Source organism: Magnolia sinica, chromosome 10 (genome assembly GCF_029962835.1).
Source record: "Magnolia sinica isolate HGM2019 chromosome 10, MsV1, whole genome shotgun sequence".
In the NCBI taxonomy this organism is placed as follows: Eukaryota; Viridiplantae; Streptophyta; class Magnoliopsida; order Magnoliales; family Magnoliaceae; genus Magnolia; species Magnolia sinica.
Window position 1 is genome coordinate 44,178,232 of NC_080582.1, and position 24,053 is coordinate 44,202,284.

The 24,053-nt window shown below is 40.6% G+C and overlaps 1 non-coding gene across 1 annotated transcript; it reads right to left on the reverse strand.

Annotated features, from left to right (window-relative positions):
* Window positions 1–18,187: 18,187 nt before the first annotated feature.
* On the reverse strand, window positions 18,188–18,294 carry LOC131217870 (small nucleolar RNA R71). The gene has a single exon (XR_009157456.1). It is a non-coding gene; the product is annotated as a small nucleolar RNA R71 (small nucleolar RNA).
* Window positions 18,295–24,053: the final 5,759 nt, after the last annotated feature.

Sequence of the window (24,053 nt, forward strand, 5' to 3'; positions counted from 1 at the left end):
AACAACACAAACCAAATTAACCTACAACAACAACACCACAAAACAAACAATAACCAACAACCACAACCACAACAACAATAAAAACAAAAACCTTAACAACGTGGATATATACAGAAACGCTCATTCGTGGCTAGAGACGCCCAATCCTAATCTCAACTACTAAACCTAAACCTTTACCTAAACCTAAACCTATAACCTAAAACCTAAATGTATTCTCAAATCCCTAAACCTAAACCTACACCTAATCCTAATCTCAACTCCGTAACTTAAACCTAAACCTAAACTTGAAAACCAAAGCCTAAACCCGATCCCGAACCTGAACCCGATTTCCTAAACCTAAACCTTAACCTATTCTCAATTCCCAAAAACTATTGCTTATACCAAAACCTATACCTTAACCGAAACCTAAACCTAAACCTATAACATATAACCTAAACATAAACTTAAAACCTAAATGTATTTTCAAATCCCTAAACCTAAACCTACACCTAATCCTAATCTCAACTCCCTAACCTAAACCTAAACCTAAACTTAAAAACTCAAACCTAAACCCGATCCTGAACCCGAACCCGATTTCCTAAACCTAAACCTTAAAGTATTCTCAAATCCATAAACCTAAATCTACACCTAATCCTAATCTCAACTCCCTAACCTAAATCTAAACCTAAACTTGAAAACCCAAACCTAAACTTGATCCCGAACCCGATTTCCTAAACCTAAACCTTAACCTATTCTCAATTCTCTAAACCTATTGCTTATAACCTAAACCGAAACCTAAACATATACCTAAACCTAAACCTAAAACTAAACCTATAACCTATAACCTATAATCTAAACCTAAACCTAAAACCTAAATGTATTCTCAAATCCCTAAACCTAAACCTATACATAATCCTAATCTCAACTCCCTAACCTAAACCTAAAGCTAAACTTGAAAACCAAAACCTAAACCCGATCCCGAACTTGAACCCGATTTCCTAAACCTAAACCTTAACCTATTTTCAATTCCCTAAACCTATAGCTTATAACCTAAACCTAAGCCTAAACCTAAACCTAACCTAAACCTAAACCTAAACCTAAACCTGTAACCTATAACCTAAAACCTAAATGTATTCTCAAATCCCTAAACCTAAACCTACACCTAATCCTAATCTCAACTCCCTAACCTAAACCTAAACCTAAACATGAAAAACAAAACCTAAACCCGATCCCGAACCTGAACCCGATTTCCTAAACCTTAACCTATTCTCAATTCCCTAAACCTATACCTTAACCAAAACCTAAACCTAAACCTATAACCCATAACCTAAACATAAACCTAAAACCTAAATGTATTCTCAAATCCCTAAACCTAAACCTACACCTAATCCTAATCTCAACTTCCTAACCTAAACTTAAACCTAAACTTGAAAACTCAAACCTAAACTCAATCCTGAACTCGAACTCGATTTCCTAAACTAAAACCTTAATGTATTCTCAAATCCATAAATCTAAACCTACACCTAATCCTAATCTCAACTCCCTAACCTAAATCTAAACCTAAACTTGAAAACCCAAACCTAAACCTGATCCCGAACCCGAACCCGATTTCCTAAACCGAAACCTTATCCTATTCTCAATTCTCTAAACCTATTGCTTATAACCTATACCGAAACCTAAACCTAAACCTAAACCTAAACCTATAACCTATAACCTAAACCTAAACCTAAAACCTAAATGTATTCTCAAATCCCTAAACCTAAACCTATACATAATCCTAATCTCAACTCCCTAACCTAAACCTAAACCTAAACTTGAAAACCAAAACCTAAACCCGATCCCGAACCTGAACCCGATTTCCTAAACCTAAACCTTAACCTATTTTCAATTCCCGAAACCTATAGCTTATAACTTACACCTAATCCTAAACCTAAACCTTAACCTAAACCTAAACCTAAACCTAAACCTGTAACCTACAACCTAAAACCTAAATGTATTCTCAAATCCCTAAACCTAAACCTACACCTAATCCTAATCTCCCTAACCTAAACCTAAACCTAAACTTGAAAACCAAAACCTAAACCCGATCTCGAACCTGAACCCGATTTCCTAAACCTAAACCTTAACCTATTCTCAATTCCCTAAAACTATTGCTTATACGTAAACCTATACCTTAACTGAAACCTAAACCTAAACCTATAACCCATAACCTAAGAATAAACCTAAAACCTAAATGTATTCTCAAATCCCTAAACCTAAACCTACACCTAATCCTAATCTCAACTCCCTAACCTAAACCTAAACCTAAACTTGAAAACTCAAACCTAAACTCGATCCTGAACTCGAACCCAATTTCGTAAACCTAAACCTTAATGTATTCTCAAATCCTTAAACCTAAACCTACACCTAATCCTAATCTCAACTCCCTAACCTAAATCTAAACCTAAACTTGAAAACCCAAACCTAAACCTGATCCCCAACCCAAACCCGATTTCCTAAACCTAAACCTTAACCTATTCTCAATTCTCTAAACCTATTGCTTATAACCTAAACCGAAACCTAAACCTAAAACTAAACCTAAACTTATAACCTATAACCTAAACCTAAACCTAAAACCTAAATGTATTCTCAAATCCTTAAACCTAAACCTATACATAATCCTAATCTCAACTCCCTAACCTAAACCTAAAGCTAAACTTGAAAACCAAAACCTAAATTCGTTCCCGAACCTGAACCCGATTTCCTAAACCTAAACCTTAACATATTTTCAATTCCCTAAACCTATAGCGACCTAAACCTAAGCCTAAACCTAAACCTTAACCTAAACCTAAACCTTTACCTAAACCTGTAACCTATAACCTAAAACCTAAATGTATTCTCAAATCCCTAAACCTAAACCTACACCTAATCCTAATCTCAACTCCGTAACTTAAACCTAAACCTAAACTTGAAAACCAAAGCCTAAACCCGATCCCGAACCTGAACCCGATTTCCTAAACCTAAACCTTAACCTATTCTCAATTCCCAAACCTTAACCAAAACTATAACTACAACCTAAACCTAAACCACATAACCTAAACATAAACTAAAACCAAATGATTTCAAATCCCTAAACCTAAACCTACACCTAATCCTAATCTCAACTCCATAACCTAAACCTAAACCTAAACTTGAAAAGCCAAACCTAAACCTGATCCCGAACCTGAACCCGATTTCCTAAACCTAAACCTTAATGTATTCTCAAATCCCTAAACCTACTACACCTAATCCTAATCTCAACTCCCAACTAAATCTAAACCTAAACTTGAAAACCAAACCTAAACTTATCCGAACCGATTTCCTAAACCTAAACCTTAACCTATTCTCAATTCTCTAAACCTATTGCTTATAACCTAAACGAAACCTAAACTATACCTAAACCTAAACCTAAACTAAACCTATAACCTATAACCTAAACAACTAAACCTAAAACCTAAATGTATTCTCAAATCCTAAACCTAAACCTAACATAAATCTAATCTCACTCCTAACCTAAACCTAAACTAAACTTGAAAACCAAAACCTAAACCCGATCCCGAACTTGAACCCGATTTCCTAAACCTAAACCTTAACCTATTTTCAATTCCCTAAACCTATAGCTTATAACCTAAACCTAAGCCTAAACCTAAACCTAACCTAAACCTAAACCTAAACCTAAACCTGTAACCTATAACCTAAAACCTAAATGTATTCTCAAATCCCTAAACCTAAACCTACACCTAATCCTAATCTCAACTCCCTAACCTAAACCTAAACCTAAACATGAAAAACAAAACCTAAACCCGATCCCGAACCTGAACCCGATTTCCTAAACCTTAACCTATTCTCAATTCCCTAAACCTATACCTTAACCAAAACCTAAACCTAAACCTATAACCCATAACCTAAACATAAACCTAAAACCAAAATGCATTCTCAAATCCCTAAACCTAAACCTACACCTAATCCTAATCTCAACTCCCTAACCTAAACCTAAACCTAAACTTGAAAAGTCAAACCTAAACCCGATCTTGAACCCGGACCCGATTTCCTAAACCTAAACCTTAATGTATTCTGAAATCCCTAAACCTAAACCTACACCTAATCCTAATCTCAACTCCCTAATCTAAATCTAAACCTAAACTTGAAAATCCAAACCTAAACCTGATCCCGAACCCAAACCCGATTTCCTAAACCTAAACCTTAACCTATTCTCAATTCTCTAAACCTATTGCTTATAACCTAAAACGAAACCTAAACCTATACCTAAACCTAAACCTAAACCTAAACCTATAACCTATAACCTAAACATAAACCTAAAACCTAAATGTATTCTCAAATTCCTAAACCTAAACCTATACATAATCCTAATCTCAACTTCCTAACCTAAACCTAAACCTAAACTTGAAAACCAAAACCTAAACCCGATCCCGAACCTGAACCCGATTTCCTAAACCTAAACCTTAACCTATTTTCAATTCCCTAAACCTATAGCTTATAACCTAAACCTAAGCCTAACCCTAAACCTTAACCAAAACTTAACCTAAACCTAAACCTGTAATCTATAACCTAAAACCTAAATGTATTCTCAAATCCCTAAACCTAAACGTACACCTAATCCTAATCTCAACTCCCTAACCAAAACCTAAACCTAAACTTGAAAACCAAAACCTAAACCCAATCCCGAACCTGAACCCGATTTCCTAAACCTAAACCTTAACCTATTCTCAATTCCCTAAAACTATTGCTTATACCTAAACCTATACCTTAACCAAAACCTAAACCTAAACCTATAACCCATAACCTAAACAAAAACCTAAAACCTAAATGTATTCTCAAATCCCTAAACCTAAACCTACACCTAATCCTAATCTCAACTCCCTAACCTAAACCTAAACCTAAACTTAAAAACTCAAACCTAAACCCGATCCTGAACCGGAACCCGATTTCCTAAACCTAAACCTTAATGTATTCTCAAATCCCTAAACCTAAACCTACACCTAATCCTAACCTCAACTCCCTAACCTAAATCTAAATCTAAACTTGAAAACCTAAACCTAAACCTGATCCCGAACCCGAACCTGATTTCCTAAACCTAAACCTTAACCTATTCTCAATTCTCTAAACCTATTGCTTATTACCTAAACCGAAACCTAAACCTATACCTAATCCAAAACCTATAACCTATAACCTAAACCTAAACCTAAAACCTAAATGTATTGTCAAATCCCTAAACCTAAACCTATACATAATCCTAATCTCAACTCCCTAAACTAAACCAAAAGCTAAACTTGAAAACCAAAACCTAAACCCGATCCCGAACCTGAACCCGATTTCCTAAACCTAAACCTTAACCTATTTTCAATTCCCTGAACCTATAGCTTATAACCTAAACATAAGCCTAAACCTAAACCTTAACTTAAACCTAAACCTAAACCTAAACCTATAACCTATAACCTATAACCTAAAACCTAAATGTATTCTCAAATCCCTAAACCTAAACATACACCTAATCCTAATCTCAACACCCTAACCTAAACCTAAACATAAACTTGAAAACCAAAACCTAAACCCGATCCCGAACCTGAACCCGATTTCCTAAACCTAAACCTTAACCTATTCTCAATTCCCTAAAATTATTGCTTATACCTAAACCTATACCTTAACCGAAACCTAAACCTAAACCTATAACCTATAACCTAAACATAAACCTAAAACCTAAATGTATTCTCAAATCCCTAAACCTAAACCTATACCTAATCCTAATCTTAACTCCCTAACCTAAACCTAAACCTAAACTTGAAAACTTAAACCTAAACCCGATCCTGAACCCGAACCCGATTTCCTAAACCTAAACCTTAATGTATTCTCAAATCCCTAAACCTAAACCTACACCTAATCCTAATTTCAACTCCCTAACCTAAATCTAAACCTAAACTTGAAAATCCAAACCTAAACCTGATCCTGAACCTGAACCCGATTTCCTAAACCTAAACCTTAACCTATTCTCAATTCTCTAAACCTATTGCTTATAACCTAAACCGAAACCTAAACCTAAACCTAAACCTAAACCTAAACCTATAACTTATAACCTAAACCAAAAACCTAAATGTATTCTCAAATCCCTAAACCTAAACCTATACATAATCCTAATCTCAACTCCCTAACCTAAACCTAAACTTAAAAACCAAAACCTAAACCCGATCCTGAACCTGAACCCGATTTCCTAAACCTAAACCTTAACCTATTTTCAATTCCCTAAACCTATAGCTTATAACCTAAACTTAAGCCTAAACCTAAACCTTAACGTAAACCTAAACCTAAACCTAAACCTGTAACCTATAACCTAAACCTAAACCTAAAACCTAAGTGTATTCTCACATCCCTAAACCTAAACCTACACCTAATCCTAACCTCAACTCCCTAACCTAAACCTAAACCTAAACTTGAAAACCAAAACCTAAACCTGATCCCGAACCTGAACCCGATTTCCTAAACCTAAACCTTTACCTATTCTCAATTCCCTAAAACTATTGCTTATACCTAAACCTATACCTTAAGCGAAACCTAAACCTAAACCTATAACCTATAACCTAAACATAAACCTAAAACCTAAATGTATTCTCAAATCCCTAAACCTAAACCTACACCTAATCCTAATCTCAACTTCCTAACCTAAACCTAAACCTAAACTTGAAAACTCAAACCTAAACCCAATCCTGAACCCGAACCCGATTTCCTAAACCTAAACTTTAATGTATTCTCAAATCCCTAAACTTAAACCTACACCTAATCCTAATCTCAACTCCCTAACCTAAATCTAAACCTAAACTTGAAAACCCAAACCTAAACCTGATCCTGAACCCGAACTAGATTTCCTAAACCTAAACCTTAACCTATTCTCAATTCCCTAAACTTATTGCTTATAACCTAAAACGAAACCTAAACCTAAACCTAAACCTAAACCTAAACCTATAACCTATAACCTATAACCTAAACCAAAACCTAAAACCTAAATGTATTCTCAAATCCCTAAACCTAAACCTAAACCTAAACTTGAAAACCAAAACCTAAACCCGATCCAGAACCTGAACCCGATTTCCTAAACCTAAACCTTAACCTATTTTCAATTCCCTAAACCTATAGCTTATAACCTAAACCAAAGCCGAAACCTAAACCTTAACCTAAACCTAAACCTAAACCTAAACCTGTAACCTATAACCTAAACCTAAACCTAAAACCTAAATGTATTCTCAAATCCCTAAACCTAAACCTACACCTAATCCTAATCTCAACTCCCTAACCTAAATCTGAACCTAAACCCGAACCAGATTTCCTAAACCTAAACCTTAACCTATTCTCAATTCCCTAAATCTATTGCTTATAACTTAAACCAAAACCTAAACCTATACCTTAACCTAAACCTAAACCTAAACCTATAACCTATAACCTAAAACCTAAATGTATTCTCAAATCCTTAAACCTAAACCTACACCTAATCCTAATCTCAACTCCCTAACCTAAATCTAAACCTAAACTTGAAAACTCAAACATAAACCTGATCCCGAACCCGAACCCGATTTCCTAAACCTAAACTTTAATGTATTCTCAAATCCCTAAACCTAAACCTACACCTAATTCTAATCTCAACTCCCTAGCCTAAACCTAAACCTAAACTTGAAAACCCAAACCTAAACCCGATCCTGAACCCGAACCCGATTTCCTAAACCTAAACCTTAACCTATTCTCAATCCCCTAAACCTATAGCTTATAACATATACCTAAACCTAAACCTAAACCTTAACCTAAACCTAAACCTAAACCAATAACCTATAACCTAAACCTAAACCTAAAACCTAAATGTATTCTCAAATCCCTAAACCTTAACCTATTCTCAATCCCCTAAACCTACATATACCTAAACCTAAACCTAAACCTTAACCTAAACCTAAACCTAAACCTATAACCTAAACCTAAACCTAAAACCTAAATGTATTCTTAAATCCCTAAACCTAAACCTACACCTAATCTTAATCTCAACTCCCTAACCTAAACCTAAACTTGAAAACCCAAACCTAAACCTGATCTCGAACCCGAACCCGATTTCCTAAACCTAAACCTTAACCTATTCTCAATTCCCTAAACCTATTGCTTATAACCTAAACGTAAACCTAAACCTAAACCTAAACCTAAACCTATATAACATATAACCTAAACCTAAACCTAAAACCTAATGTATTCTCAAATCCCTAAACCTAAACCTACACCTAATCCTAATCTCAACTCCCTAACCTAAACCTAAACCTAAACTTGAAAACCCAAACCTAAATCCGATCCCGAACCCGAACCCGATTTCCTAAACCTAAACCTTAACCTATTCTCAATTCCCTAAACCTATAGCTTATAACCTAAACCTAAACCAAAACCTAAACCTTAACCTAAACCAATAACCTAAACCTAAACCTAAACCTAAAACCTAAATGTATTCTCGAATCCCTAAACCTAAACCTACACCTAATCCTAATCTCAACTCCCTAACCTAAACCTAAACCAAAACTTAAAAACCCAAACCTAAACCCAATCCCGAACCCGAACCCGATTTCCTAAACCTAAACATTAACCTATTCTCAATTCCCTAAACCTATAGCTTATAACCTAAACCTAAACCTAAACCTAAAACCTAAATGTATTCTCAAATCCCTAAACCTAAACCTACACCTAATCCTAATCTCAACTCCCTAACCTAATCATAAACCTAAACTTGAAAACCCAAACCTAAACCCGATCCCGAACCCGAACCCGATTTCCTAAACCTAAACCTTAACCTATAACCTAACCTAAACCTAAACCTATTACCTGCACTTATAACCTAAACCTATAACCTAAACCTAAGCCTAAAACCTAAACCTAAACCTAAAATCGAAATATATTCTCAAATCCTTAAACCTAAACCTACACCTAATCCTAATGTTTACTCCCTAACCTAAACTTAAACCTAAACTTGAAAACCCAAACCTAAACCCGATCCCGAACCCGGACCCGATTTTCTAAACCTAAACCTTAACCTTAACCTATTCTCAATTCCCTAAAGTTATAACTTATATACAATAACCTATAACTAAAACCTAAACCTTAACCTAAACCTATAACCTAAACCTTAACCTTAACCTAAACCAAAACCTATAACCTAAACCTTAACCTATAACCTATTTAACCTATAACCTAAAACCTAAAACCTAATCCTAAACCTAAATCTAAACCTATAACCTAAATGTATTCTCAAATCCTTAAACCTAGACCTACACCTAATCCTAATCTCAACTCCCTAACCTAAACCTAAACCTAAACTTGAAAACCCAAACCTAAACCCGATCCCGAACCCAAACCCAATTGTTGTAATAATGTAGCCCAATCACATGGCAAGAAACAAGAATGTATCCCTTTTAACACATGCCCCTTTTTACAAAGCTTTAATTTTTGTTGTTGTTTCCATTAACTTGAATTGTAGTCCAATCACATGGCAACAGACAAGAATGTATCCCTTTTAACGCATGCCCCATTTTACAGAGCTTTAATTTTTGTTGTTGTTTCTATTAACTTGAATTGAAACACTTTTTTGCATTATTTACTTGCATTAGTTTTATTTTAATGATCAGTTTTATTTTAAAAAAGTGCCCACTTTTTTGGAAGAAGTTTATGCAATTCTTCATGATTCTGAATTATAATGTTTTGTTGGTTTAATATTTTTTTTTTCAGATGAAAGACACAAAAAGAAAATTGTTGCTGATTTTTTTCCTTTTTTTATTTATGATGTTAAACTTATATGTATTTATGCGTGGATGAATGTAATGTGGATAAGATTGTTTGTGTTTGGATGGATGTAGTTTATGTTTGGATGAATGTAGTTTATTTTGGATTTACGTATTTTGGGTTTAGATGGATATGAATGTGAATATGATGAAATATATTATATAACAGGTGTATATCAGGAAAAATACGATGAAATATATTGTAATAGGTGTATATTGATCCTCTCAAATTTGAAAATGTGCTTTGAAGGCTCATAAGGGACGGTCCATGACAGTCCTTTTTAAGGACGGTCTGTGGCCATCCTTTGAAGGCTCATAAGAGACGGTCCATGACAGTCCTTTTTAAGGATGGTCCATAGCCATCTTTTGAAGGGCCATAAGAGATGGTCCATGACAGTCCTTTTTAAGGACGGTCCATGGCCGTCCTTTGAAGGCTCATCAGAGACGGTCTATGACAGTCCTTTTTAAGGACGGTCGATGGCTGTCCTTTAAAGGCTTTTTAAGGACGGTCTTTTTAAGGACGGTCTTTTTAAGGATGGTCCACGACCGTCTTTTTCTTGTCAATAAGAACAACGGTTTTGGACCGTCTTTTAAGTAATATGACACGTCAAAATTTGATAGCCCATACGATGGTCCATGACCGTCCTTTTTGGTCATTTGAGACGGTTTTGGACCATCCTTTTTTCATAATTTTGGCGTAGCGTTCTATTCAAACCAGTCTCATACCTAATTTGGATAGCCAGACTCAATGTGGTAGACTCCTGATCTCAGGTTGGTCGCGCGGCCCAACCGATATCTTAGTCATTGCGAAGGTACATAAAATAATTAGTTGCGCACCACCAGCCCGAGTGGATAGTGAATGAATGAGTAAAATGATGAGTATACAACTCCTGCTCAATAAGTCCACATATCAGTACCGTACATCTCTAAGATCATCACCGGGGTCTAGTACACTCTATGCCAGCTTGCCGCCTCTATCCGAGCGCAAACTAGGTAAGTGGAAGAGACCTCACTATCCGCCTACCAATATCAGGCCCGGCTCATCAATAGCGGGCCCATTCCTCAAGCTGGTCAAACTCAACCTAGATATTGCCCTCTCACTCAGGCGGGTAAGGTCACACCCCTTTCCAACTGACCACGACACAGTGGGAGACACGGCATATGGGTATACGGCCCTCGTGCGCTCATGTATCCACTCGGTCTCGACGTTGGAGGGTCCCCTGGCCTCAGGGGTTTAGAGATTTTCACTCAGGGACATCTATAGCGCTCGTATGCTAGAACCAAACATTTTCGGTATCCCATCTGGTCATCCACGACATGCCTGTGGACGCCACGGCCTGATGTCGCTAGGGCATACGGTGGTCATATCACAAAATGTGAGATGCATGAGTCATACCATCCAGTCATGCATTAAACCTGTGCATACCGTGCGCTCATATGGGGCAGCTCCATCTCTTAGGGAGTCCTATAATAATCCGTCCAATGGCATGTATTATGATCAATCACTCCTCATATCAAGCATACATATGATGCGCATGGGCATGGATCATGGAGCTATACTAAGCATGTTATATGATGATGATGTACTCTCCTCATATCAAGGATGGGCCTAGACGGCCTACTTATATCAAGAATGGGCCTAACGGGGCCTAAGGGAAGGTCATAATGTGGACATTTAACCATCATTGCCCATTAAGGTGGACATTTAACCAACATTGCTCCCAAGGAGTAACCCTCATAGGGTCAAACATATAGTGGGGCCCATGGCCTCACATACAACATAATGAGCCTCACACAAGAGCCCAATATACATTACAATAGGCTTCACACAAGGGCATAATATACTTCTCAACGGGCTTCATCATAAGGGGCCTCGTATACATCACAATGGCCCTCACATACATCACACTGGGCCTCATCATATGGGCCTCACATATCACAATGGGCTACATCACATGGGCCTTATATACATTAAGTGGGCCGCATCACATGGGCCTCACATACATCAAGTGGACCGCATCGCATGGGCCTCATATACATCACAATGGGCCACATCACATGGGCCTTACACATGCAATTGGCCGCATCTCATGGGCCTAATACACATCATAATGGGCCGCATCACATGGGCTTAATGGGCATCCCATAATCTAGGAAAAATGGATGGGCAGCCTGGATATACAACGCATTCATCAAGGTGGTTGCTGCTCTAGACGGTGTGAATACACAATACATATATAGCGGTGGCCCCTAGGGCTGAAAGTCGGGTGGGTTGGGTCGGGTTGGTGCTCAACCCTAACCCAACCCAAGGTTCCTATACCTCAACCCTAACCCAACCTAACCCAACTCAATCTCGGGTTGGGAATTCTCAACCCAAGCCCAACCCAAGTGGGCTCGGTCAGGTTGATTGGGTTGGTCGGGTATATACGCGTTAATATTTTCGTTATTACATTAGTTTATTATATTCCAATATAGGACTTATTTTTTGTATCTATGATTTTATTAATTATATATGTGATTATTCATCATAGAAAACTTCATTTTTTTTCTTTAAAAAAACAAGCTAAAATATAGGACAACTACTCCTTTAAAAGTCATGTAGCATAGCACGCAATCTATTTGGGAGAGAGAAATCTGGCATATCTTGTTAGCTTAAGTCCTTGGAAATGATGTGGACAAATGAGACCCGACATCACTAGTGTGCCTTCGACACAAACGATCCACACTCAATTATAATTTATAAATAACTTATATATTGATTAGGTTCGGGTTGCGTCGAGCAACCCGAGACCTCAAACCAAGCCCAACCCAAGTTTTATCGGGTTGGTGTTTGTATAGCCCAAGCTTGAGATCGGACCCGATATATCCTGCCCAATCCAACCCAATGTCGGGTCGGTCGCAGGTCGGTCGGGTTTAACCCGCCCAACTTTCAGCCCTAGTGGCCCCACGTCCCATGGACGGTGCGAATATACATCATGGCAGGGTCCACATCCAAGGATGGATGGCCTAGATAAAATACGTACAGCATGGTGGGCCCACGTCCAGCCCGCGTGGACGGATGGTGCCGATAAAGCACATATATCTCAGCGGGCTCCATGGTTTGAACGGACGAGCTGGATTAAACATTCATACAAGGTGGGTCCAATTTGAGGACGACCCCTCGGAGTGCGGGACCTGTCCATGCGGGCCCTGAGATGGATGTACGGAGTGGATAAACTTATATAGCGTTTTGGGCCTGCCTGAAATCTGGGCCAGTATACACATCACAGTGGGCCTGGGAGGATTAAAAAAATGCATATCATTGGGCCTGCAGCTGGACAGCTTCCAGCTGCTGGACCTGGCCCCTCATCTCGGGTCATGCCATAAAATAATCTCTACAAATGGAGATATGGATGCTGCACACGTACATTACAGTGCCCACCCGCTGGATGGGTCAAGTGCATGGAAGGCCCATTTAACACGTGGGCCTAGAAATTTTTTGAAGTGCAACAACACCTTTGTTGTTGCTATGGTGCAGCTCATAAAAGTGCTGGATTTGGCAACTTGCTGATGGACGGTGCAGATAAGACCATATGTCGAGGTGGGGTCCACATGTCCCACGTGTGGACGGTGGCCACCCAAATCCTATCTAGGGATGGACAGTTTTTATAAAACATATACACAGGGGTGGGTCCCACACCACCCATCTAGATGGATGGTGTGGATAAAGAACATATACATCAACATGGATCCCACCTACCCACACGTGCCAGGTAGGAGCATCTAGCACCGTCCTTTACTGGACGGTGTGGATGAAACAGATATAGCATGGTGGGCCTCAGAACTTGCTAACGTCAATACATCAGCTATTTAGCTAGTGTGGCCCAGCAGATGGACAGTTGGATATACACATGCCTCATGTAGGACCCACCGTCCAGAGGTCTAGATGGTGTGGATCTGAAGCACATACATCATGGTAGTCCCCATGTGGGACCCACCCACATCACCCATTCCAGGCAGCAATGCCAGGTGCTGGTGCTGGCAACAGTAGCAGCTCAAACGCTGCCCAGCCAGTGTCAATGCTGGTGTTTTTTTTTTTTTTTTTAAATATATATATTTTTTTGCAGGTGGAGCCCACATGGGAGATCCTATCCATCCAACAGTTGGCCACCTCATGGTGGGCCCCCAAGGAGCTTCGAAACAAGCTGATATTTGTGATTTTCTTCATCCAGGCCTATCCCAATGGACCGGCAACAAGCCTGCCCGCTGGACAGGTAGTAAGGTGGGACCCAACACGTGGACGATCTAAATCAGGTGGGCCACATGTACATCACGAGAGAGAGAGAGAGACGTCCATGAGGGGACGAGCAATGGAGGGGATCCACCACTATGAGCCCCTTTATGAACATGCATGCATACATCAAGGTGGGTCCCAACCAAGTGTGGGCCCATAAACAAAATCAAGGGTGGAGATTTCCTTTCCACTAGAAATCAGATCTTAGCAAAGCACCCACCTATCCTTCTTCCTCCCTAGCCTTCCAATGCTCCTAAAGTGCTACTTCAATGGTGGAGATGACGATCTAAGGGTCGGATTGAGTGGGATCTTGCAAGGAAGGGGCTATTTTGATGGGGTTTTTCGTCTCCAAGCTTGGACGTCCAAAGGCGCTTTGGTTGCTAATGGAGAAGGCAAAAATGGTGGAGAAAATGAGAGGGAGAGAGAGGGTGATGGGATGAAAGGGATGGGTGAGTGATGGGTGTGACTGATGGGTGGTATGAGTTGTGTTGACTTTTGGGTGAGAGAGGGATGGGTGTGATGGGATGTGTACTTAACTAGTATTGATTGATTGATGTGTGGATCGGGTAGAGATTCTCTCAGAATTCATAATGCACGGCGTTTCCTCAAAATGTGCGTGGGCCCACATCTCCTGGCCTGGGTATCGCATCGACCCGCGAGATGCGGCGTTGAAACCGTGGCAACGGCGCGGTCGCAAAGGTACAAGTCTCGGGTCGAGTCGACTCAGATATACGGGATGAGACTTAGGGTCACGTGCAAATGCCAGTTACAGGTCGCGTGTTACCAGAATTTGACAAGGACGATTGTGGAAGTCTAAAGAATGGTATGAACTAGGATACGGGCCTTACATTGTGAACCTAACCATTGGCTACTTACTGCTTAGTCACCCAGACTCAGTCACACCTATGTCAATCGCTTTTAATGCAATTGATATGTTGTTGCCTCTTTTTGAAATGTGATTGTACGTATCTACAAAAAATCCTGCGATCGTTGAATACGCGTACATACAACTCACACGTGTTCAATCCTGAATAGCCAAAGATAAGATTTAATCAGATAGGGTACAAACAACTACTAGCTTTGAAAGTTGTGTGGATAACAAGACACTTAACCTTTGGAACCCATTTCATGACAGTTCTAGGTTTAGGAGGATCTCTTACCTTTCTATGTGTTTGGGAGTTAGGATTTTTCTTATTTCTGTTTACTCCATTCTTACTTGAGTTGGATTTTAATAACTCCTTGAGCAAGTCTTCAATTTTATCAGCAAGAGGAGGATTTATATTATTTTTCATTTGATATTTGTGGTTGTTGGCACATGTTTTTACATTAGAGGCTTCTTGAAAGGGTTTTGTATTTTTGAAGTTATTCTTTGTACAGTTTAATTCATTTTGAATTTCTGCTTTAGAGTTTGAGGATTCTCCTTTTAAAAGGATAAGAGTTGAATTCTTAGATTCTAGAGTGCTATCTCTAATATAACTAAGTCCAGATTTGTCATCACTTAGCAATTTTTCAAGTTTCTGGTCTCCTTGGATATATTTTCAAGTATCCTTTAAACTCTGAAGTGAAGAAACTTTGTTGAGGGTCAAATATTGCATATTATCTCCTACTTATTACTGAGTTTTATGAACATGATAATGCTTAATGTTCTATTTTAATCATGTTTGTGTTGCAAGGTGAATTTAAGAGCTTGGATTGAAAAGGGTACTAAAAGCATGCATTTGATGCTCAAGAATCACCAAGGTAAGGGATGGATCGTAGGAGACTAAGATTGAAGAATTCACATGTCAAAGATCCAAGAAAACTAAGTGAGAAATGAAGAGAATCAAAGATTTGAAGTGAAGAAAATGAATCCTGAAATCATCTTGAAAAAGCATATTCTGAAACTCTAGGTCATTTTGTGAAATTGCCCAGAGTGAAGTTTATTTTGGAAAACCGCGCAGAGTGAAGTCTATTTTAGCAAATTGCATAAATTTGAGATGGTTTCTAAAGCTTTCCCACTAGGTGCGAAAGTTGGAGTTCCACGACTATAAATAGGACTCCCTAAGATGTTCCTAGGCATCTTCTAGGGTTTAGGGAGTGGAGTAAAAGGGTGGAGAAACCGTCGCCAAGAGTTTTTCTTCTTCTTCCTTGGTTATTTTCATGTTTTTCTTAAGAGACTTTAGTCCAATCATGTCTATGGTTGGCTAAACCTCTTAGATAGAGCTAAGAGGTGAAGCTTGTAGCATGATGAGATATTTTTATTGCTTTGATTCATGTTTATGTTGAACCCCATGGATTCTAATTTGATATTTAAGGAATACTTTTAGTTTTTAATGGTTTATTGTCCCTCAAATTATAGTAGATCTGCAATAGATTTGAGTATCTTCTTTTCTTAATTTAATATTGTAAAATTAGTAAGTCCTGTTGTTCACCATTGTCCCTTGGGCATGGTAGGGTAATGAAATCCTTCCTAATCTTCACGATTCTCCTTCTTGAGATTATGGGATTGGTAAATCCTGTTATTTGCCATTATCTCCTGGGCATGGTTTGGTGATGGAATCCCTGCCAATTATCATAGTTCTCCTTTATTGAGAATTAGGTCAATGGAAGTTCAAATTTGATTTTATTGATATATTTTCCAATTGGATAGGATAGGACTCCAATTCTAATTGTGTTACTTGAATCAAGCAACAGGGCTCCCTAATCACTACAAGTGAATCCTTGGCACCCGAGTTTTCACCTTTAAATTCTTAGTTTTAATTACTTAATTTGCAATTACTCCCTCAATCACTTCAGAATTAGTTTTACATCTTCTTCTAGTTTTACTTCTACTTAATTTCAAGAACGCACAAGATCAGTCCCTGTGGATTCGACCTCGGTCTTACTGAGATTATTACTACATCGCGACCCTACACTTAGGGTTGTGAACAAGTTTTTGGCGTCATTGCCGGGGATTGTCAGTTGCATTTTCTGGATTTGATTAGTTTTGGAATTAGGTTAAGATTAAGATTTATTTACTTTCTATTTTTAGGTTAGGGTTCTTTCTAGTTTGTTTTTAAAAACTAATTTTTCTTTCTATTTCCAAATTTAGAACTTTCCTATTTTGTTTTAAAAACTAATTTCTTTTTTGTTTTTTTAGAAACTTTCCTAATTTTTTTTAGAAACTAACTTAGCTTTCTATTTCTAGGTTTAGAAACATTCATTTTCTGTTTTTAAAAACTAATTTACTTTCCTTTTTCTAGGAAAGAAACTTTCCTAATTTGTTTTTAAAAACTTTCTTAATCTGTTTTAGGAAACTAATTTCCTTCCCTTTTTTTTTTTTTTTTCAGAAACTAGTTTACTTTGTATTTTGAGAAACTTTCCCTTTCTTTTTTAGAAATAGGTTGCTTTCTTAGTTCCTTTTTAAAAACTACTTTACTTTCCTTTTTCTTCTACAGGATCCCAATATAGAAACTTCTAATTTGGTAACTTCTTTCTAAATCTCCCTCTTTCTATTTCTAGATTTCTATTTCCCTCTTTCTTTTTTAGGTTTATGTTAGATTCTGAAATTGTGGGCTGAGAGTGTTTCATGCCCAAGTGGGTTCTTGATAACACTCGACATCTCTTGAGTGAAGGAGGATTGGTTGAGGGGTTATCTATCCATCACAGGATTAGACACCACTCGAGATCCACAGAGTTAATTAAAGTTATGGATGTCAATCAACCTCCAAATCCACCTCAACCTAGGGTTGAGGAAGTCCAGGATGAGAATGAGGTGCATCAAGCACCCCCACCTCGTACTTTATGAGATTATTTACAACTAGTGGGGGTGAGCATGCCCTTATGCATGGTTTTTCCAAAAAATACGGGACATATGAATATCAAGCCGGGAATGATCCAACTCCTTCCAAAATTCTATGGACTTAAATCTAAAAATCCATATTTATACTTGAAAGAGTTTTATGAGATCATAGCCACTTTATACTTTCCTAATGTGTCTGAGGACACGGTCAGGCTGAAACTCTTTCCCTTCTCCTTAAAAGAAAAGGCCAAGACGTGGTTGCACTCAATACGTTCACGATCAATTGGCAGATGGAACGACATGACAAGGGAGTTCACTAAGAAAATTTTTCTATATCATAAGACGAACACCCTTAGAAAGTCAATCATGAACTTCACCCAAAAGGAAGATGAAACATTCTTCCAATGTTGGGAGCAGTTCAAGGATCTTGTCAGTTCATGCCCACAACACAGTTTTGAAATGTGGCGCATCACAAATTTCTTCTACGATGGACTGACATCTTTCATGCGCTAATTGATCGAGACGATGTGCAATGGGGAATTCATGAACAAAGATGTCAATGATGTGTAGGATTATTTAGACAGACTTGCTAAAAACGCACAATCATGGGACATCTCTCCAAAAACCACCACTACTTCTGTCATGCCCTAAACTCGGAAACCGGGCTCACAAAATTCCCGATCGCCGAATCCGGCGCCGACAACCTCTGTAGAATCCCATTCTCGGCTCCCAGCGCCCATTCGCCAGGTTCCGATCCTGGGATGCTACAAGGAGGATTTTCAACATCAGTTTGATTCGTAATAAGCATAACCAAAGGCATAACCCACAAACAACAACCAAAAACCCCATCACATTTTCACTATAATTAAAAACTTTACAAGTACAATGAGCATAAAGGGAAATACAATGAAGATGAACAAAAACTCCAAAATGATCCGCCACGCATCCAAGCCTCAGCGCTGCTGCGATCCAACGTCACCTGCACGCAACGGTCGTGCATAAGCTTATGGAAAGCTTAGAGGGTGGTGAAAGTGTATGCTCAAGGTGGTAATGTAGTTATGCAGTATCAGAGTAATGCGAAACATGTTGATGAAAGCCAGGAATACCATAGCTGTACTAAGGCCATGTGGTGCAAAGCATGAATGATGTCGGCCCTACCAAGGTCATGCAATGCGAAATGCAACTCAAGCATACAAATCTTCATCTAAGTCCACATCAATACAGCTCAAAATCTGGGATATCACCGAGGTTTAGTACACTTCAAGCCAAATTGCCGCCCCATCGGGCGCAATAAGGTGAGTGGAAAAGACCTCACTATCCGCTTGCCAATATCGGGGTCAGCTCATCAATAGCGGACCCATTCCTCGAGCTGGTCAGACTCAGCCTAGCATTGCCCCCTACTCTCGGGCTGGTAAGGCCGCACCCCCTTCCAACCGACCACGACACAGTGGAAAGCGCAACCGTCTGGTAATCGGCACTCGGCGCTCATGCACCCACTCGGTCTAGACGTTGGAGCAACCTCTTGGTACCATAAGGGTTTATGGACTCTCACCCAGGGATATCTATCGCACCCCATGTAGAACAGTATTTCGGGTATCCAATCCTGCCAACCACGATATGTCTGTGGAGGCTACGGCCCTGATGTCTCTAGGGCGTACAGTAACCATATCACACAATGCGAATGCATGAATCACACTATCCAATCATGCAGCAATCCTGCGCGTATCGTGCGCTCATGTAGGGCAACACCCCCTGTACGGGAGCCCCTAAACAATCTGCCTGAAGGCATATGCTATGATCAGTCATTTCTCATATCAAGCATACGTATGATGCATATGATCATGAATCATGGAACTAAACATGTTATATAGGATGGATGATGTGCATAACGAAGATGGGCCTAGACGGCCTACACATTACACGTATGGGCCCTAGGGGAAGTCATAATGCGGACATTTAACCAACACTATACTTGCAATGGGGACGTCAAACTGCCATTGCTCCCAAGGTACAGCCCGTCATAAACGTCATTACATAAATCATGTTGGGATTACACATTGCAATGGACCTTAGGTATATCCCATTGGGCCGTCAATATATCAAATGGGTCGTATCATATGGGCCTCATATTCATCAAGTGGGCCACATCAATGGGCCGCACCAATGGGCCTTATGTGCATTGCAATGGGCCATAACCCGTGGGCCTTAAAATGCATCAAATGGGCCTAATCTTATGGGCCTTATGAGTATCAAATGGGCCACACCAATTGGGCCCCATATGTACATCAAATGGGCCTCAACCCATTGGCCCCATTACATCTTAATGGGCCTCGACCCATGGGCCTTACATATATATCAAAGTGGGCCTCAACCATGGGCCACAAGTACTGAGATGGGCCTCCCACCATCAGTATATTATATATAATATACTATAATATATAATTTATATATATATCATACAATATTATATATAATATAATATTTTATATACATACATATATATATATATATAAATATGGTTTGGATAACATACTAACTTCATGGTGGGGTCCATTCAAGTGGGCCACACAATCTCATTATCATCACAAAAAAATTAAAATAAAAGGGAGAGAGATAGAGAGTGAGACCCGCGTGATGGAGGGACCCCGGCACTATGGGCCCTCCCTTGCACTAAATCATACATCAAGTGGGTCCCATTACATGTGGGCCCATTAAAATTAAATCCAACGGTGGAGATCCCTTCTCCACTAAATTAGACGGTCTAGATGACCCTAAATATGCAAGAAAATAAACATCATGATGGGGTCCATGGAGAATGGCCCCATCATGAAATGATCATGATGATCCAAGTGGGCCATTGGCCACATCTTAGGGTCCAAAGTGAGATCCAAACCATTGATCGGTTGGCCTCACTTGGCCCATCTTAAAAACATCAAAAAAACTACCCTATCAAGGCACCCATCGCTTGATCTTCTTGCTCCCTTGGCTTCCTTAGCTCCTTGTGCTTCTCTTTGATGGAGGAAGATGAGAAATGGATGGTTGAGATGAGAGGTGAAGGGGTAAGAAAGGTGGGCCACACTTGAAGCTTGGGAGATAAGGGGAGAGGCTCATACGTATGAAAATTTTCTTGCTTGGGGAGAGTTTAAAAATGAGAGAGAGGCTTGTAAAGGGAGAGAGAGAGAGAGGGAGTGATGGGTGATGGAGTGATGGATGTGGTGGTGATGGGTGTAAGAGGCTCCTTTTTGACTTTTGGGGCAAAAGTTGTAAGAAAGGGTATGGGTTGTAAGAAACTTTTTGACTTTTGGGGCTTGCTTGGGAAAGGGTGAAAGGTGATGTGTACTTTACATGATGGGATTGATGGGTTGATTGATTGATGTGACACCTTGTAGAGATTCCCTTGGAATTCGCATGCGCGGCGTTTTCCTCGCACCGAACGCTGGTCCACATCTCCCGACCAGGGTATCGCCTCGGCGCGCAAGTTGCGGCATCGGAACCACGACAACGACGCAGTCGTTAAGGTATAAGTCCTGGGTTGAGTCGACTCGGGTTGACAGCATGAGAATCAAGGTCACGCGCAAATACCAGTTAAGGGTCGAAGGTTGCCAGAATTCGACCGGGAAGACCGCGGAAGCCTAAGGAACGGTACGGTCTAGGATACGGGGCTTACAGCACTCCCCTCCTAATAAAAATTTTGTCTTTGAAATTTACAAAATCATCGCAATTAAGCAGAACTCATGAGGAAGAAGAAACATACTCATCATCATATAACATCAGAGATAACATACAGAATACAACACATGATCAATCATCAAAAAGATGGGGATAAGGCTCTCGGATCTCAGCCTCGTGCTCCTAAGAAGCCTCCTTAACAGAATGGTGACCCCACTGAACCTTCACCAAAGGAATGACCTTGGTCCGGAGGACCTGCTCCTTCCGATCAAGGATACGGACTGGCTGCTCAATATAGGAAGCGTCCTCACGAACCTCTAACAGCTGCCAATCGATAACAGGAACGATGTCTGACCCACACTTCCTCAACATGGAGACATGAAAAACGTTGTGGACGTCAGACAACTGAGATGGCAAGGCAAGCCGATAGGCCACGGCGCCAACGCGCCCAGTGATCTCAAAAGGTCCTATGAATCTCGGGGCAAGCTTGCCCTTCGCTCCAAATCGAACTACGCCCTTCATAGGCGAGACCTTGAGATACACATGGTCCCCTACATCAAACTCCAAGGGACGATGCCGACGATCAGCAAAACTCTTCTGCCGGCTCTGAGCTGTGTGCATTCTCTGCCTGATGATATCAATAGCCTCTGATGTCTCCTGCACAAGCTCGGGACCTAGGAGATGACGCTCTCCAACCTCGGCCTAACAACTCGGTGATCTGCATGGTCTTCCATATAGTGCCTCAAAAGGAGCCATGCCGATGGTCGCCTGATAGCTGTTATTGTATGCGAACTCAGCCAATCGCAGATGCTCATCCCAGCTACCCCCGAAATCAATCGCGCAGGCCCAAAGCATATCCTCAAGGATTTGGTTGACCCTCTCGGTCTGGCCATCGGTCTGAGGATGGTACGTGGTGCTGAGCTGCAAATCAGAACCCATCGCTCTCTGGAAGCTCCCCCAAAACTGAGATGTGAACCTCGGGTCTCAGTCAGAAACGATCGAGACTGGAACGTCATGCAGTCTCACTATATCCTCGATGAATAATCTCGCAAGCCGGTCAAAAGGCCAAGTCGCACGTATCGCAATAAAATGTGTCGACTTCGTCAAACGATCAACGACAACCCAGATGACATCATGACCGCGTTGAGTCCTCAGCAAGCCCATAATAAAATCTGTCGACACGTGCTCCCACTTCCACATCGGGACACTCAATGGCTGCAATAGACCAGGGGGTCTCTGATGATCGGCCTTAATACGCTGGCATGTGTCACACTCGGCCACAAAACTGGCGATTTGGCACTTCATCCCCGCCCAAAAATACTGTCGCCTCATATCGCGGTACATCTTCGTCGAGCCAGGATGGATAGAAAACCGCGATCGATGTGCCTTGGTCATAAGATCTCTACGCAACTTAGGAATATCCGGGACACATAATCGGCCTCTGAAGCGAAGTCCATCATCAGAACCAATCTGCCAATCTGCCTGACTCTCAAATGCTGCCTCTGCTCGGTAATCCTGTAACGACTCGTCTGCCTGCTGAGCCTCGATCACCCTTGCGACAAGAGAGGGTTGAATCGACAGGCTCGATAACTGCACAATAGAATACTGCAAGCCAAACTCAAAGTCATACTCTACTATATCCTCGAGCATCCACCACTCCTGAATCATCATATGCGCCACCAGGCCTCGTGGCTGACGGCTGAGGGCATCCGCCACCACATTCGCCTTACCCGAGTGGTACTGGAGATTGAAATCATAGTCCTTCAGGAGTTCCATCCAGCGCCTCTGCCTCATGTTTAACTCAGACTGCGAGAAGAGGTACTTCAAGCTCTTGTGGTCAGAAAAGAGCTCGAACCTAACCCCATAGAGATAGTGTCTCCACACTTTCAGTGCGAAGACAACTGCAACCAACTCTAAATCATGCGTGGGGTAGTTCAGCTCATGGACCTTGAGCTGGCGAGACGCGAAGGCCACTGGTCTCCCGTGCTGCATCAGGACAACACCCAAACCAATATGCGAGGCATCAGTAAATACAAAAATCCGTCACTCCCAGAGGGAAGAGTGAGGACAGGAGCGGACGTCAGATGGTCCTTTAACTCCATAAATGCTCGCTCGCAGGCGTCACTCCAAATAAACTCCACACCTTTCCGAGTCAACCTGGTCAACGGGACTGCAATACGAGAGAAGCCCTCAATGAAACGCTGGTAGTAGCCCGCTAAACCAAGGAAACTACGGATCTCGGATGCAGTCGTGGGATGGCCCCACTGACGCACTGTCTCAACCTTTGAGGGGTCCACTGCGACACCCTCCCTCGTCACCACGTGACCCAGGAACTTCACCTCCTCCTACCAAAACTCGCATTTCTCCAGCTTTACATACAACTGGTGTGCACGGAGGGTCTGCAACGTAACCTCCAAATGCTGCTCGTGCTCCTCACGGGTCCTCGAATAGATCAGAATGTCGTCGATGAAGACTATAACAAACTGATCGAGATACGGACGGAAGACCTCATTCATCAACTGCATGAACACTGCTGGCGCATTGG